The sequence below is a fragment of the Urocitellus parryii genome, unplaced genomic scaffold, assembly GCF_045843805.1.
Source record: "Urocitellus parryii isolate mUroPar1 unplaced genomic scaffold, mUroPar1.hap1 Scaffold_950, whole genome shotgun sequence".
Lineage (NCBI taxonomy): Eukaryota > Metazoa > Chordata > Mammalia > Rodentia > Sciuridae > Urocitellus > Urocitellus parryii.
Genome location: NW_027554245.1, coordinates 64,947 through 80,810, shown reverse-complemented (window position 1 = coordinate 80,810; position 15,864 = coordinate 64,947). Strand labels below are relative to the sequence as shown.

At 61.7% G+C, this 15,864-nt stretch overlaps 1 long non-coding RNA gene and 14 other non-coding genes across 15 annotated transcripts; all 15 read left to right on the top strand.

Annotated features, from left to right (window-relative positions):
• Window positions 1–631: 631 nt before the first annotated feature.
• On the top strand, window positions 632–2,890 carry LOC144253123 (uncharacterized). Its single transcript, XR_013343119.1, has 3 exons — window positions 632–744; window positions 1,678–1,815; window positions 2,758–2,890. It is a non-coding gene; the product is annotated as an uncharacterized LOC144253123 (long non-coding RNA).
• On the top strand, window positions 898–992 carry LOC144253169 (small nucleolar RNA SNORD116). The gene has a single exon (XR_013343165.1). It is a non-coding gene; the product is annotated as a small nucleolar RNA SNORD116 (small nucleolar RNA).
• LOC144253168 (small nucleolar RNA SNORD116) lies at window positions 1,968–2,061 on the top strand. The gene has a single exon (XR_013343164.1). It is a non-coding gene; the product is annotated as a small nucleolar RNA SNORD116 (small nucleolar RNA).
• A 153-nt stretch (window positions 2,891–3,043) lies between the features above and the next one.
• Window positions 3,044–3,137, top strand: LOC144253167 (small nucleolar RNA SNORD116). The gene has a single exon (XR_013343163.1). It is a non-coding gene; the product is annotated as a small nucleolar RNA SNORD116 (small nucleolar RNA).
• Window positions 3,138–4,111: 974 nt separating this feature from the next.
• On the top strand, window positions 4,112–4,205 carry LOC144253166 (small nucleolar RNA SNORD116). Its single transcript, XR_013343162.1, has one exon. It is a non-coding gene; the product is annotated as a small nucleolar RNA SNORD116 (small nucleolar RNA).
• Window positions 4,206–5,189: 984 nt separating this feature from the next.
• On the top strand, window positions 5,190–5,283 carry LOC144253155 (small nucleolar RNA SNORD116). The gene has a single exon (XR_013343151.1). It is a non-coding gene; the product is annotated as a small nucleolar RNA SNORD116 (small nucleolar RNA).
• Window positions 5,284–6,270: 987 nt separating this feature from the next.
• On the top strand, window positions 6,271–6,364 carry LOC144253165 (small nucleolar RNA SNORD116). Its single transcript, XR_013343161.1, has one exon. It is a non-coding gene; the product is annotated as a small nucleolar RNA SNORD116 (small nucleolar RNA).
• Window positions 6,365–7,354: 990 nt separating this feature from the next.
• LOC144253177 (small nucleolar RNA SNORD116) lies at window positions 7,355–7,446 on the top strand. The gene has a single exon (XR_013343173.1). It is a non-coding gene; the product is annotated as a small nucleolar RNA SNORD116 (small nucleolar RNA).
• Window positions 7,447–8,437: 991 nt separating this feature from the next.
• On the top strand, window positions 8,438–8,531 carry LOC144253164 (small nucleolar RNA SNORD116). Its single transcript, XR_013343160.1, has one exon. It is a non-coding gene; the product is annotated as a small nucleolar RNA SNORD116 (small nucleolar RNA).
• A 973-nt stretch (window positions 8,532–9,504) lies between these two features.
• Window positions 9,505–9,597, top strand: LOC144253127 (small nucleolar RNA SNORD116). The gene has a single exon (XR_013343123.1). It is a non-coding gene; the product is annotated as a small nucleolar RNA SNORD116 (small nucleolar RNA).
• Window positions 9,598–10,574: 977 nt separating this feature from the next.
• Window positions 10,575–10,668, top strand: LOC144253128 (small nucleolar RNA SNORD116). The gene has a single exon (XR_013343124.1). It is a non-coding gene; the product is annotated as a small nucleolar RNA SNORD116 (small nucleolar RNA).
• Window positions 10,669–11,646: 978 nt separating this feature from the next.
• On the top strand, window positions 11,647–11,741 carry LOC144253176 (small nucleolar RNA SNORD116). The gene has a single exon (XR_013343172.1). It is a non-coding gene; the product is annotated as a small nucleolar RNA SNORD116 (small nucleolar RNA).
• Window positions 11,742–12,717: 976 nt separating this feature from the next.
• Window positions 12,718–12,811, top strand: LOC144253163 (small nucleolar RNA SNORD116). Its single transcript, XR_013343159.1, has one exon. It is a non-coding gene; the product is annotated as a small nucleolar RNA SNORD116 (small nucleolar RNA).
• A 992-nt stretch (window positions 12,812–13,803) lies between these two features.
• LOC144253173 (small nucleolar RNA SNORD116) lies at window positions 13,804–13,897 on the top strand. Its single transcript, XR_013343169.1, has one exon. It is a non-coding gene; the product is annotated as a small nucleolar RNA SNORD116 (small nucleolar RNA).
• Window positions 13,898–14,888: 991 nt separating this feature from the next.
• On the top strand, window positions 14,889–14,982 carry LOC144253174 (small nucleolar RNA SNORD116). The gene has a single exon (XR_013343170.1). It is a non-coding gene; the product is annotated as a small nucleolar RNA SNORD116 (small nucleolar RNA).
• Window positions 14,983–15,864: the final 882 nt, after the last annotated feature.

Genomic DNA, 15,864 nt, shown 5'->3' with positions numbered 1-15,864 from the left:
GGCGAAGTCCTGAGGCGCGGCCGGTGCCCAGCTGGTTTGTGGCCCCGTCCGTGTGGCAAGGGGCCGCTGGGTATTCTTGGCTGAGCGGAACCACATGCTCCACAGAGCCAGGCCTCCTGGGGAACAACAGGTGTGAGGTGTCCAGGCGCCCTATTTGAAAGGTTGGGATGTCCTGGAGGCATGAGGTTGTCTGGAGAGGGCTAGCCCTGGCCCTCCCTTTGTTAGAGGACCAGTGGGTGAGGGTGTAGCAGAGCTTCTCGCAGCAGGCAGCGGGGTGGAGTGTGGAGGGTGAAGGGGAGGACAGGTACAAGGCGGATGGGGACAATTGCAGCAGGCATACCCCTGGTGAAGCCCTAGAAGGTGCGGAAAGCGAGGCCTGTAGCAAACTGTCCTCCCAAGATGGCGCGCCCAGGTTCCCCCGTTGTGCGGAACTAGCCCCCAGGTGCGGGATTGTGGATGCGGCTCCCTGTGGATTGGGGATGCAGGACAGTGTATGGTGAGGCTTGGGGAGTATACTCAGCCGACAGGAAGCTGGCATTGGACAGGAGAGCCCTGGCACCGGGCCGTTGTTCTCATGGTTGCTTGTCACTTGTGTACACTCTTCAGGACGAGGTGGCGGGCGAGGGAGGCGTTCCTGGTGGCTGAGTGGAGCGTGCCCACCTCTGCTGATGCCGTGGGGTCCTGTTTGGTGTTTGGCATCCCCGTTTTCGCGACTGGGACCCAGGCCGGAGCGTGGCGAAGACGGTAAGCTTGGCTTGTTCCACCTCCCCCGTGCCGAGCCAGTTGTTGGGGGCTATGAGGGTTGGTGTGCAAATACCTTCCCCGTGACTGTGCTCGTTCGGGCCCCGGCCCGTCCCGGCCCGGGGCGTGGACGCGGTTGGTGCCTCCGGCGTGCTTGGATCGATGATGAGTCCTCCAATAACATTCCTTGGAAAAAGCTGAACAAAATGAGTGAAAACCCACTACCGTCTCGCTCATCGTGACTGAGGTCCGGCACACGTTGGCAGTGGCAGAGGCAGAGGTGGCAGGGGCCAGGGATAGCTGCCAGGGCTTCCCATACTTGTCCTCCTCCTGGGCGAAGTCCTAGGCGCGGCCGGTGCCCACAGCTGGGTTTGTGGCCCCGTCCGTGTGCAAGCGGCCGCTGGGTATTCTTGGCTGAGCGGAACCGCATGCTCCGCAGAGCCAGGCCTGCTGGGGAACAACAGGTGTGAGGTGTCCAGGCGCCCTATTTGAAAGGTTGGGATGACCTGGAGGCATGAGGTTGTCTGGAGAGGGCTAGCCCTGGCCCTCCCTTTGTTAGAGGACCAGTGGGTGAGGGTGTAGCAGAGCTTCTCGCAGTGGGCAGCGGGGTGGAGTGTGGAGGGTGAAGGGGAGGACAGGTACAAGGCGGATGGGGACAATTGCAGCAGGCAAACCCTGGTGAAGCCTAGAAGGTGCGGAAGCGAGGCCTGTAGCAAACTGTCCTCCCAAGATGGCGCGCCCAGGTTCCCCGTTGTGCGGAACTAGCCCCCAGGTGCGGGATTGTGGATGCGCTCCCTGTGGATTGGGGATGCAGGACAGTGGTATGGTGAGGCTTGGGGAGTATACTCAGCCGACAGGAAGCTGGCATCGGACAGGAGAGCCCTGGCACCGGGCCGTTGTTCTCATGGTTGCTTGTCACTTGTGTACACTCTTCAGGACGAGGTGGCGGGCGAGGGAGGCGTTCCTGGTGGCTGAGTGGAGCGTGCCCACCTCTGCTGATGCCGTGGGGTCCTGTTTGGTGTTTGGCATCCCCGTGTTCGCGACTGGGACCCAGGCCGGAGCGTGGCGAAGACGGTAAGCTTGGCTTGTCCACCTCCCCCGTGCCGAGCCAGTTGTTGGGGGCGATGAGGGTTGGTGTGCAAATACCTTCCCCGTGACTGTGCTCGTTCCGGCCCCGGCCCGTCCCGACCCGGGACGTGGACGCGGTTGGTGCCTCCGGCGTGCTTGGATCGATGATGAGTCCTCCAATAACATTCCTTGGAAAAGCTGAACAAAATGAGTGAAAACCCACTACCGTCTCGCTCATCGTGACTGAGGTCCGGCACACGTTGGCAGAGGCAGAGGCAGAGGCAGAGGCAGAGGTGGCAGGGGCCAGGGATAGCTGCCGGGGCTTCCCATACTTGTCCTCCTCCTGGGCGAAGTCCTAGGCGCGGCCGGTGCCCTCAGCTGGGTTTGTGGCCCCGTCCGTGTGCAAGGGGCCGCTGGGTATTCTTGGCTGAGCGGAACCACATGCTCCACAGAGCCAGGCCTCCTGGGGAACAACAGGTGTGAGGTGTCCAGGCGCCCTATTTGAAAGGTTGGGATGTCCTGGAGGCATGAGGTTGTCTGGAGAGGGCTAGCCCTGGCCCTCCTTTGTTAGAGGACCAGTGGGTGAGGGTGTAGCAGAGCTTCTCGCAGCAGGCAGCGGGGTGGAGTGTGGAGGGTGAAGGGGAGGACAGGTACAAGGCGGATGGGGACAATTGCAGCAGGCATACCCCTGGTGAAGCCTAGAAGGTGCGGAAAGCGAGGCCTGTAGCAAACTGTCCTCCCAAGATGGCGCGCCAGGTTCCCCGTTGTGCGGAACTAGCCCCCAGGTGCGGGATTGTGGATGCGCTCCCTGTGGATTGGGGATGCAGGACAGTGTATGGTGAGGCTTGGGGAGTATACTCAGCCGACAGGAAGCTGGCATTGGACAGGAGAGCCCTGGCACTGGGCCGTTGTTCTCATGGTTGCTTGTCACTTGTGTACACTCTTCAGGACGAGGTGGCGGGCGAGGGAGGCGTTCCTGGTGGCTGAGTGGAGCGTGCCCACCTCTGCTGATGCCGTGGGGTCCTGTTTGGTGTTTGGCATCCCCGTTTTCGCGACTGGGACCCAGGCCGGAGCGTGGCGAAGACGGTAAGCTTGGCTTGTCCACCTCCCCGTGCCGAGCCAGTTGTTGGGGCTATGAGGGTTGGTGTGCAAATACCTTCCCCGTGACTGTGCTCGTTCGGCCCCGGCCCGTCCCGGCCCGGGGCGTGGACGCGGTGGTGCCTCCGGCGTGCTTGGATCGATGATGAGTCCTCCAATAACATTCCTTGGAAAAGCTGAACAAAATGAGTGAAAACCCACTACCGTCTCGCTCATCGTGACTGAGGTCCGGCACACGTTGGCAGTGGCAGAGGCAGAGGTGGCAGGGGCCAGGGATAGCCTGCCAGGGCTTCCCATACTTGTCCTCCTCCTGGGCGAAGTCCTAGGCGCGGCCGGTGCCCACAGCTGGGTTTGTGGCCCCGTCCGTGTGCAAGCGGCCGCTGGGTATTCTTGGCTGAGCGGAACCGCATGCTCCGCAGAGCAGGCCTGCTGGGGAACAACAGGTGTGAGGTGTCCAGGCGCCCTATTTGAAAGGTTGGGATGACCTGGAGGCATGAGGTTGTCTGGAGAGGGCTAGCCCTGGCCCTCCTTTGTTAGAGGACCAGTGGGTGAGGGTGTAGCAGAGCTTCTCGCAGCGGGCAGCGGGGTGGAGTGTGGAGGGTGGAAGGGGAGGACAGGTACAAGGCGGATGGGGACAATTGCAGCAGGCAAACCCCTGGTGAAGCCTAGAAGGTGCGGAAAGCGAGGCCTGTAGCAAACTGTCCTCCCAAGATGGCGCGCCCAGGTTCCCCGTTGTGCGGAACTAGCCCCCAGGTGCGGGATTGTGGATGCGCTCCCTGTGGATTGGGATGCAGGACAGTGTATGGTGAGGCTTGGGGAGTATACTCAGCCGACAGGAAGCTGGCATCGGACAGGAGAGCCCTGGCACCGGGCCGTTGTTCTCATTGGTTGCTTGTCACTTGTGTACACTCTTCAGGACGAGGTGGCGGGCGAGGGAGGCGTTCCTGGTGGCTGAGTGGAGCGTGCCCACCTCTGCTGATGCCGTGGGGTCCTGTTGGTGTTTGGCATCCCCGTGTTCCCGACTGGGACCCAGGCCGGAGCGTGGCGAAGACGGTAAGCTTGGCTTGTCCACCTCCCCAGTGCCGAGCCAGTTGTTGGGGGCGATGAGGGTTGGTGTGCAAATACCTTCCCCGTGACTGTGCTCGTTCCGGCCCGGCCCGTCCCGACCCGGGACGTGGACGCGGTTGGTGCCTCCGGCGTGCTTGGATCGATGATGAGTCCTCCAATAACATTCCTTGGAAAAGCTGAACAAAATGAGTGAAAACCCACTACCGTCTCGCTCATCGTGACTGAGGTCCGGCACACGTTGGCAGAGGCGAGGCAGAGGCAGAGGCAGAGGTGGCAGGGGCCAGGGATAGCTGCCGGGGCTTCCCATACTTGTCCTCCTCCTGGGCGAAGTCCTAGGCGAGGCCGGTGCCCACAGCTGGGTTTGTGGCCCCGTCCGTGTGCAAGGGGCCGCTGGGTATTCTTGGCTGAGCGGAACCACATGCTCCACAGAGCCAGGCCTGCTGGGGAACAACAGGTGTGAGGTGTCCAGTGCCCTATTTGAAAGGTTGGGATGACCTGGAGGCATGAGGTTGTCTGGAGAGGGCTAGCCCTGGCCCTCCCTTTGTTAGAGGACCAGTGGGTGAGGGTGTAGCAGAGCTTCTCGCAGCAGGCAGCGGGGTGGAGTGTGGAGGGTGAAGGGGAGGACAGGTACAAGGCGGATGGGGACAATTGCAGCAGGCATACCCCTGGTGAAGCCTAGAAGGTGCGGAAAGCGAGGCCTGTAGCAAACTGTCCTCCCAAGATGGCGCGCCCAGGTTCCCCGTTGTGCGGAACTAGCCCCAGGTGCGGGATTGTGGATGCGCTCCCTGTGGATTGGGGATGCAGGACAGTGTATGGTGAGGCTTGGGAGTATACTCAGCCGACAGGAAGCTGGCATCGGACAGGAGAGCCCTGGCACCGGGCCGTTGTTCTCATGGTTGCTTGTCACTTGTGTACACTCTTCAGGACGAGGTGGCGGCGAGGGAGGCGTTCCTGGTGGCTGAGTGGAGCGTGCCCACCTCTGCTGATGCCGTGGGGTCCTGTTTGGTGTTTGGCATCCCCGTGTTCGCGACTGGGACCCAGGCCGGAGCGTGGCGAAGACGGTAAGCTTGGCTTGTCCACCTCCCCCGTGCCGAGCCAGTTGTTGGGGGCGATGAGGGTTGGTGTGCAAATACCTTCCCCGTGACTGTGCTCGTTCGGGCCCCGGCCCGTCCCGGCCCGGGGCGTGGACGCGGTTGGTGCCTCCGGCGTGCCTTGGATCGATGATGAGTCCCCCAATAACATTCCTTGGAAAAGCTGAACAAAATGAGTGAAAACCCACTACCGTCTCGCTCATCGTGACTGAGGTCCGGCACACGTTGGCAGAGGCAGAGGCAGAGGCAGAGGCAGAGGCAGAGCAGAAGGTGGCAGGGGCCAGGGATAGCCGCCGGGGCTTCCCATACTTGTCCTCCTCCTGGGCGCATTCCTAGGCCGGCCGATGCCCACAGCTGGGCCGTGGCCCCGTCCATGTGCGTGTGGCCACTGGGTATTCTTGGCTTAACCGAGTCAGGTGCTCGAAAGAGCCAGCCTGCTGGGGCAGCACCGGTGTGAGGTGTCCAAGCGCCCTCCTTTAAAAGGTTGGGATGACTTGGAGGCACGAGGTTGCCTGTAGGCACGAGGTTGCCTAGCCCTGGCCCTCCCTTTCCTGATGGGACCAGTGGGTGAGGGTGTAGCATACGTTATCTCAGGGGGGCAGCGGGGTGGAGTGGAGGACAGGAACAAGGCGGAAGTGGAATGTTGCAGCAGGCAGACCCCTGGCGATGAGTGCAGGTGCGGGCAGCGGGCCTGTGGCAATCTATCCTCCCTAGATGGCCCGCGCAAGGTCTCCGGTGTGTGGCCCGTAGCGCCCAGATTGTGCGATTCTCCATTAGCTCTGAGTATATGGGGATGCAGGAGAGTGTATCCTGAGCATTGAGGATTTTACTCAGCCTACAGGAAGCTGGCATGGGAGAGGAGAGCCCTGGCCCGGGGCCTTTGTTCTCATGGTTGCTTGTCATTTTGTGTGCACTCTTCAGGACGAGGTGGCGGGCGAGGGAGGCGTGCCTGGTGGCTGCTTGGAGCGTGCCCACCTGTGCTGAGGCCGTGGGGTCCTGTTTTCTGGTTGGAATCCCCGTGTTCGTGACTGGGACCAGGCCGGGGCGTGGCGAAGACGGTAAGCTTGGCTTGTCCACCTCCACGGTGCCACCAGTTGTTGAGGAATAGGCAGGAATTGGCGTGGGCATACCGCCCCCTAAATGTGCTGGGTCGGGCCCCCTCCCGACCCGGGACGTGGACGCGGTTGGTGCCTCCGGCGTGCTTGGATCGATGATGAGTCCTCCAATAACATTCCTTGGAAAAGCTGAACAAAATGAGTGAAAACCCACTACCGTCTCGCTCATCGTGACTGAGGTCCGGCACACGTTGGCAGTGGCAGAGGCAGAGGCAGAGGTGGCAGGGGCCAGGGATAGCTGCCAGGGCTTCCCATACTTGTCCTCCTCCTGGGCGAAGTCCTAGGTGCGGCAGGTGCCCACAGCTGGGTTTGTGGCCCCGTCCGTTTGCAAGCGGCCGCTGGGTATTCTTGCTGAGCGGAACCGCATGCTCCGCAGAGCCAGGCCTGCTGGGGAACAACAGGTGTGAGGTGTCCAGGCGCCCTATTTGAAGGTTGGGATGACCTGGAGGCATGAGGTTGTCTGGAGAGGGCTAGCCCTGGCCCTCCCTTTGTTAGAGGACCAGTGGGTGAGGGTGTAGCAGAGCTTCTCGCAGCAGGCAGCGGGGTGGAGTGTGGAGGGTGAAGGGGAGGACAGGTACAAGGCGGATGGGGACAATTGCAGCAGGCAAACCCCTGGTGAAGCCCTAGAAGGTGCGGAAAGCGAGGCCTGTAGCAAACTGTCCTCCCAAGATGGCGCGCCCAGGTTCCCCGTTGTGCGGAACTAGCCCCCAGGTGCGGGATTGTGGATGCGCTCCCTGTGGATTGGGGATGCAGACAGTGTATGGGGAGGCTTGGGGGAGTATACTCAGCCGCAGGGAAGCTGGCATCGGACAGGAGAGCCTGGCACCGGGCCGTTGTTCTCATGGTTGCATTGTCACTTGTGTATCACTCTTCAGTCTTCAGGACGAGGTGGCGGGCGAGGAGGCGTTCCTGGTGGCTGAGTGGAGCGTGCCACCTCTGCTGATGCCGTGGGGTCCTGTTTGGTGTTTGGCATCCCCGTGTTCGCGACTGGGACCCAGGCCGGAGCGTGGCGCGAAGACGGTAAGCTTGGCTTGTCCACCTCCCCCGTGCCGAGCCCAGTTGTTGGGGCGATGAGGGTTGGTGTGCAAATACCCTTCCCCGTGACTGTGCCTCGTTCCGGCCCCGGCCCGTCCCGACCCGGGACGTGGACGCGGTGGTGCCTCCGGCGTGCTTGGATCGATGATGAGTCCTCAATAACATTCCTTGGAAAAGCTGAACAAAATGAGTGAAAACCCCTACCGTCTCGCTCATCGTGACTGAGGTCCGGCACACGTTGGCAGAGGCAGAGGCAGAGGCAGAGGCAGAGGTGGCAGGGGCCAGGGATAGCTGCCGGGGCTTCCCATACTTGTCCTCCCTCCTGGTGGCGAAGTCCTAGGCGCGGCCGGTGCCCTCAGCTGGGTTTGTGGCCCCGTCCGTGTGCAAGGGGCCGCCTGGGTATTCTTGGCTGAGCGGAACCACATGCTCCACAGAGCCAGGCCTGCTGGGGAACAACATGGTGAGGTGTCCAGGCGCCCTATTTGAAAGGTTGGGATGACCTGGAGGCATGAGGTTGTCTGGAGAGGCTAGCCCTGGCCCTCCCTTTGTTAGAGGACCAGTGGGTGAGGGTGTAGCAGAGCTTCCCGGCAGGCAGCGGGGTGGAGTGTGGAGGGTGAAGGGGAGGACAGGTACAAGGCGGATGGGGACAATTGCAGCAGGCATACCCCTGGTGAAGCCTAGAAGGTGCGGAAAGCGAGGCCTGTAGCAAACTGTCCTCCCAAGATGGCGCGCCCAGGTTCCCCGTTGTGCGGAACTAGCCCCAGGTGCGGGATTGTGGATGCGCTCCCTGTGGATTGGGGATGCAGGACAGTGTATGGTGAGGCTTGGGGAGTATACTCAGCCGACAGGAAGCTGGCATTGGACAGGAGAGCCCTGGCACCGGGCCGTTGTTCTCATGGTTGCTTGCACTTGTGTACACTCTTCAGGACGGAGGTGGCGGGGCGAGGGAGGCGTTCCTGGTGGCTGAGTGGAGCGTGCCCACCTCCTGCTGATGCCGTGGGGTCCTGTTTGGTGTTTGGCATCCCCGTGTTCGCGACTGGGGACCCAGGCCGGAGCGTGGCGAAGACGGTAAGCTTGGCTTGTCCACCTCCCCCCGTGCGAGCCAGTTGTTGGGGGCTATGAGGGTTGGTGTGCAAATACCTTCCCCGTGACTGTGCTCGTTCGGGCCCCGGCCCGTCCCGGGCCCGGGGCGTGGACGCGGTTGGTGCCTCCGGCGTGCTTGGATCGATGATGAGTCCTCCAATAACATTCCTTGGAAAAGCTGAACAAAATGAGTGAAAACCCACTACCGTCTCGCTCATCGTGACTGAGGTCCGGCACACGTTGGCAGAGGCCGAGGCAGAGGCAGAGGCAGAGGTGGCAGGGGCCAGGATAGCCGCCGGGGCTTCCCATACTTGTCCTCCTCCCTGGGCGAATTCCTAGCCGGCCGATGCCCACAGCTGGGCCGTGGCCCCGTCCATGTGCATGTGGCCGCTTCGTATTCTTGGCTGGAGCCGAGTCAAGTGCTGGAAAGAGTCCAGGCCTGTGGGCAGCACCGGTGTGAGGTGTCCTAGCGCCCTCCTTTAAAAGGTTGGGATGAGTTGGAGGCACGAGGTTGCCTGTAGGCACGAGGTTGCCTAGCCCTGGCCCTCCCTTTCCTGATGGGACCAGTGGGTGAGGGTGTAGCATACGTTATCTCAGGGGGCAGCGGGTGGAGTGGAGGACAGGAACAAGGCGAAGTGGAATGTTGCAGCAGCAGACCCCTGGCGATGAGTGCAGGTGCGGAAAGCGAGGCCTGTGGCAATCTATCCTCCCTAGATGGCCCGCGCAAGGTCCTCCGGGTATGTGGCCGTAGCGCCCAGATGTGCGATTCTCCATTAGCTCTGAGTATATGGGGAATGCAGGAGAGTGTATCCTGAGCATTGAGGATTTACTCAGCCTACAGGAAGCTGGCATGGGAGAGGAGAGCCCTGGCCCGGGGCCTTTGTTCTCTTGGTTGCTTGTCATTTGTGTGCACTCTTCAGGACGAGGTGGGCGGGCGAGGGAGGCGTGCCTGGTGGCTGCTTGGAGCGTGCCCACCTGTGCTGAGGCCGTGGGGTCCTGTTTTCTGGTTGGCATCCCCGTGTTCGAGACTGGGACCCCAGGCCGGGGCGTGGCGAAGACGGTAAGCTTGGCTTGTCCACCAACACGGTGCCAAGCCAGTTGTTGGAGGATAGGCAGGAATTGGCGTGGGCATACCGCCCCCTAAATGTGCTGGGTCGGCCCCGGCCCGGTCAGGGGCGTGGACGCCGCTGGTGCGTCGGCGTGCTGGATCGATGATGAGTCCTCCAATAACATTCCTTGGAAAAGCTGAACAAAATGAGTGAAAACCCACTACCATCTCGCTCATCGTGACTGAGTCCGGACACGTTGGCAGAGGCAGAGGCAGGGCGAGGGGCAGGGCAGAGATAGCTGCCGGGGCTTCCCCTTACTTGTCCTCCTCCTGGGCGAAGTCCTAGGCGAGGCCGGTGCCCACAGCTGTGTTTGTGGCCCCGTCCGTGTGCAAGGGGCCGCTGGGTATTCTTGGCTGATCAGAACCGCATGCTCCCCAGAGCCAGGCCTGCTGGGGAACAATAGGATGTGAGGTGTCCAGGCGCCCTATTTGAAAGGTTGGGATGACCTGGAGGCATGAGGTTGTCTGGAGAGGGGCTAGCCCTGGCCCTCCCTTGGTTAGAGGACCAGTGGGTGAGGGTGTATGCAGAGCTTCTCGCAGCGGGCAGCGGGGTGGAGTGTGGAGGGTGAAGGGAGGACAGGTACACGGCGGATGGGGACCAATTGCAGCAGGCATACCCCTGGTGAAGCCTAGAAGGTGCGGAAAGCGGCCTGTAGCAAACTGTTTCCCAAGATGGCGCGCCCCAGGTTCCCCGTTGTGCGGAACTAGCCCCCAGGTGCGGGATTGTGGATGCACTCCCTGTGGATTGGGGATGCAGGACAGTGTATGGTGAGGCTTGGGAGTATACTCAGCCGACAGGAAGCTGGCAATCGGAAAGGAGAGCCCTGGCACCGGGCCGTTGTTCTCATGGTTGCTTGTCACTTGTGTACACTCCTCAGGACGTGGCGGGCGAGGAGGGAGGCGTTCCTGGTGGCTGAGTGGAGCGTGCCCACCTCTGCTGATGCCGTGGGGTCCTGTTTGGTGTTTGGCATCCGCGTGTTCGCGACTGGGACCCAGGCCGGAGCGTGGCGAGACGGTAAGCTTGCTTGTCCACCTCCCCAGTGCCGAGCCAGTTGTTGGGGGCTATGAGGGTTGGTGTGCAAATACCTTCCCCGTGACTGTGCTCAGTTCGGGCCCCGGCCCGTCCCGACCCGGGGCGTGGACGCGGTTGGTGCCTCCGGCGTGCTTGGATCGATGATGAGTCTCCAATAACATTCCTTGGAAAAGCTGAACAAAATGAGTGAAAACCCACTACCGTCTCGCTCATCTGTGACTGAGGTTCCGGCACACGTTGGCAGAGGCAGGCAGAGGCAGAGGCAGAGGTGGCAGGGGCCAGGGATAGCCGCCGGGGCTTCCCATACTTGTCCTCCTCCTGGGCGAATTCCTAGGCCGGCCGATGCCCACAGCTGGGCCGTGCCCCCGTCCATGTGCGTGTGGCCGCTTAGTATTCTTGGCTGAGCCGAGTCAGGTGCTGGAAAGAGTCAGGCCTGTTGGGGCAGCACCGGTGTGAGGGTGTCCTAGCGCCCTCTTTAAAAGGTTGGGATGACTTGGAGGCACGAGGTTGCCTGTAGGCACGAGGTTGCCTAGCCCTGGCCCTCCCTTTCCTGATGGGACCAGTGGGTGAGGGTGTAGCATACGTTATCTCAGGGGGCAGCGGAGTGGAGTGGAGGACAGGAACAAGGCGGAAGTGGAATGTTGCAGCAGGCAGACCCCTGGCGATGAGTGCAGGGTGCGGGAAGCGAGGCCTGTGGCAATCTATCCTCCTAGATGGCCCAGCGCAAGGTCTCCGGGTGTGTGGCCGTAGCGCCCAGATGTGCGATTCTCCATTAGCTCTGAGTATATGGGGGATGCAGGAGAGTGTATCCTGAGCATTGAGGATTTTACTCAGCCTACAAGAAGCTGGCATGGGAGAGGAGAGCCCTGGCCCGGGGCCTTTGTTCTCATGGTTGCTTGTCATTTGTGTGCACTCTTCAGGACGAGGTGGCGGGCGAGGGAGGCGTGCCTGGTAGCTGCCTTGGAGCGTGCCCACCTGTGCTGAGGCCGTGGGGTCCTGTTTTCTGGTTGGCATCCCCGTGTTCGAGACTGGGACCTAGGCCGGGGCGTGGCGAAGACGGTAAGCTTGGCTTGTCCACGTCCACGGTGCCAAGCCAGTTGTTGGACGATAGGCAGGAATTGGCGTGGGCATACCGCCCCTAAATGTGCTGGGTCGGGCCCCGGCCCGGCCAGGGGCGTGGACGCCGCTGGTGCGTCCGGCGTGCTTGGATCGATGATGAGTCCTCCAATAACATTCCTTGGGAAAAGCTGAACAAAATGAGTGAAAACCCACTACCGTCTCGCTCATCGTGACTGAGGTCCGGCACACGTTGGCAGAGGCAGAGGCAGAGGAAGAGGCAGAGGTGGCAGGCTCCAGGGATAGCTGCCGGGGCTTCCCATACTTGTCCTCCTCCTGGGCGAATTCCTAGGCCGGCCGATGCCCACAGCTGGGCCGTGGCCCCGTCCATGTGCGTGTGGCCGCTTAGTATTCTTGGCTGAGCCGAGTCAAGTGCTGGAAAGAGTCAGGCCTGTTGGGGCAGCACCGGTGTGAGGTGTCCTAGCGCCCTCCTTTAAAGGTTGGGATGAGTTGGAGGCACGAGGTTGCCTGTAGGCACGAGGTTGCCTAGCCCTGGCCCTCCCTTTCCTGATGGGACCAGTGGGTGAGGGTGTAGCATACGTTATCTCAGGGGGCAGCGGGGTGGAGTGGAGGACAGGAACAAGGCGGAAGTGGAATGTTGCAGCAGGCAGACCCCTGGCAATGAGTGCAGGGTGCGGGAAGCGAGGCCTGTGGCAATCTATCCTCCCTAGATGGCCCGCGCAGGTCTCCGGGTGTGTGGCCGTAGCGCCCAGATGTGCGATTCTCCATTAGCTCTGAGTATATGGGGGATGCAGGAGAGTGTATCCTGAGCATTGAGGATTTTACTCAGCCTACAGGAAGCTGGCATGGGAGAGGAGAGCCCTGGCCCGGGGCCTTTGTTCTCATGGTTGCTTGTCATTTGTGTGCACTCTTCAGGACGAGGTGGCGGGCGAGGGAGGCGTGCCTGGTGGCTGCTTGGAGCGTGCCCACCTGTGCTGAGGCCGTGGGGTCCTGTTTTCTGGTTGGCATCCCCGTGTTCGAGACTGGGACCCAGGCCGGGGCGTGGCGAAGACGGTAAGCTTGCTTTGTCCACCTGACGGTGCCAAGCCAGTTGTTGGAGGATAGGCAGGAATTGGCGTGGGCATACCGCCCCCTAAATGTGCTGGGTCGGGCCCCGGCCCGGCCAGGGGCGTGGACGCCGCTGGTGCGTCCGGCGTGCTTGGATCGATGATGAGTCCTCCAATAACATTCCTTGGAAAAGCTGAACAAAATGAGTGAAAACCCACTACCGTCTCGCTCATCGTGACTGAGGTCCGGCACACGTTGGCAGAGGCAGAGGCAGAGGCAGAGGCAGAGGCAGAGGTGGCAGGGGCCAGGGATAGCTGCCGGGGCTTCCCATACTTGTCCTCCTCCTGGGCGAAGTCCTAGGCGCGTCTGGTGCCCACAGCTGGGTTTGTGGCCCCGTCCGTGTGCAAGCGGCCGCTGGGTATTCTTGGCTGAGCGGAACCGCATGCTCCGCAGAGCCAGGCCTGCTGGGGAACAACAGGTGTGAGGTGTCCAGGCGCCCTATTTGAAAGGTTGGGATGACCTGGAGGCATGAGGTTGTCTGGAGAGGGCTAGCCCTGGCCCTCCCTTGTTAGAGGACCAGTGGGTGAGGGTGTAGCAGAGCTTCTCGCAGCGGGCAGCGGGGTGGAGTGTGGAGGGTGAAGGGGAGGACAGGTACAGGCGGATGGGGACAATTGCAGCAGCATACCCTGGAGAAGCCTAGAAGGTGCGGAAAGCGAGGCCTGTAGCAAACTGTCCTCCCAAGATGGCGCGCCCAGGTTCCCCGTTGTGCGGAACTAGCCCCCAGGTGCGGGAATTGTGGATGCGCTCCCTGTGGATTGGGGATGCAGGACAGTGTATGGTGAGGCTTGGGGAGTATACTCAGCCGACAGGGAAGCTGGCATCGGACAGGAGAGCCCTGGCACCGGGCCGTTGTTCTCATGGTTGCTTGTCACTTGTGTACACTCTTCAGGACGAGGTGGCGGGCGGGGAGGCGTTCCTGGTGGCTGAGTGGAGCGTGCCCACCTCTGCTGATGCCGTGGGGTCCTGTTTGGTGTTTGGCATCCCCGTTTTCGCTACTGGGACCCAGGCCGGAGCGTGGCGAAGACGGTAAGCTTGGCTTGTCCACCTCCCCCGTGCCGAGCCAGTTGTTGGGGGCTATGAGGGTTGGTGTGCAAATACCTTCCCCGTGACTGTGCTCGTTCGGGCCCCGGCCCGTCCCGGCCCGGGGCGTGGACCGCGGTTGGTGCCTCCGGCGTGCTTGGATCGATGATGAGTCCTCCAATAACATTCCTTGGAAAAGCTGAACAAAATGAGTGAAAACCCACTACCGTCTCGCTCATCGTGACTGTGGTCCGGCACACGTTGGCAGAGGCCGAGGCAGAGGCAGAGGCAGAGGCAGAGGCAGAGGTGGCAGGGGCCAGGGATAGCCGCCGGGGCTTCCCATACTTGTCCTCCTCCAGGGCGCATTCCTAGGCCGGCCGATGCCCACAGCTAGGCCGTGCCCCGTCCATGTGCGTGTGGCCACTGGGTTATTCTTGGCTGAACCGAGTCAGGTGCTCGAAAGAGCCAGGCCTGCTGGGGCAGCACCGGTGTGAGGTGTCCAAGCGCCCTCCTTTAAAAGGTTGGGATGAGTTGGAGGCACGAGGTTGCCTGTAGGCACGAGGTTGCCTAGCCCTGGCCCTCCCTTTCCTGATGGGACCAGTGGGTGAGGGTGTAGCAACGTTATCTCAGGGGCAGCGGGGTGGAGTGGAGGACAGGAACAAGGCGGAAGTGGAATGTTGCAGCAGGCAGACCCCTGGCGATGAGTGCAGGGTGCGGGAAGCGAGGCCTGTGGCAATCTATCCTCCCTAGATGGCCCGCGCAAAGGTCTCCGGGTGTGTGGCCGTAGCGCCCAGATGTGCGATTCTCCATTAGCTCTGAGTATATGGGGGATGCAGGAGAGTGTATCCTGAGCATTGAGGATTTTACTCAGCCTACAGGAACCTGGCATGGGAGAGGAGAACCCTGGCCCAGGGCCCTTTGTTCTCATGGTTGCTTGTCATTTGTGTGCACTCTTCAGGACGAGGTGGCAGGCGAGGGAGGCGTGCCTGGTGGCTGCTTGGAGCGTGCCCACCTGTGCTGAGGCCGTGGGGTCCCTGTTTTCTGGTTGGCATCCCCGTGTTCGAGACTGGGACCCAGGCCGGGGCGTGGCGAAGACGGTAAGCCTTGGCTTGTCCACCTCCACGGTGCCAAGCCAGTTGTTGGAGGATAGGCAGGAATTGGCGTGGGCATACCGCCCCTAAATGTGCTGGGTCGGCCCCGGCCCGGCCAGGGGCGTGGACGCCGCTGGTGCGTCCGGCGTGCTTGGATCGATGATGAGTCCTCCAATAACATTCCTTGGAAAAGCTGAACAAAATGAGTGAAAACCCACTACCGTCTCGCTCATCCTGACTGAGGTCCGACACACGTTGGCAGAGGCAGAGGCAGAGGCAGAGGCAGAGGTGGCAGGGGCCAGGGATAGCTGCCGGGGCTTCCCATACTTGTCCTCCTCCTGGGCGAAGTCCTAGGCGCGTCTGGTGCCCACAGCTGGGTTTGTGGCCCCGTCCGTGTGCAAGCGGCCGCTGGGTATTCTTGGCTGAGCGGAACCGCATGCTCCGCAGAGCCAGGCCTGCTGGGGAACAACAGGTGTGAGGTGTCCAGGCGCCCTATTTTGAAAGGTTGGGATGACCTGGAGGCATGAGGTTGTCTGGAGAGGGCTAGCCCTGGCCCTCCCTTTGTTAGAGGACCAGTGGGTGAGGGTGTAGCAGAGCTTCTCGCAGCAGCAGCGGGGTGGAGTGTGGAGGGTGAAGGGGAGGACAGGTACAAGGCGGATGGGGACAATTGCAGCAGGCATACCCCTGGTGAAGCCTGGAAGGTGCGGAAAGCGAGGCCTGTAGCAAACTGTCCTCCCAAGATGGCGCGCCCAGGTTCCCCGTTGTGGGGAACTAGCCCCCAGGTGCGGGATTGTGGATGCGCTCCCTGTGGATTGGGGATGCAGGACAGTGTATGGTGAGGCTTGGGGAGTATACTCAGCCGACAGGAAGCTGGCATCGGACAGGAGAGCCCTGGCACCGGGCCGTTGTTCTCATGGTTGCTTGTCACTTGTGTACACTCTTCAGGACGAGGTGGCGGGCGAGGGAGGCGTTCCTGGTGGCTGAGTGGAGCGTGCCCACCTCTGCTGATGCCGTGGGGTCCTGTTTGGTGTTTGGCATCCCCGTTTTCGCTACTGGGACCCAGGCCGGAGCGTGGCGAAGACGGTAAGCTTGGCTTGTCCACCTCCCCCGTGCCGAGCCAGTTGTTGGG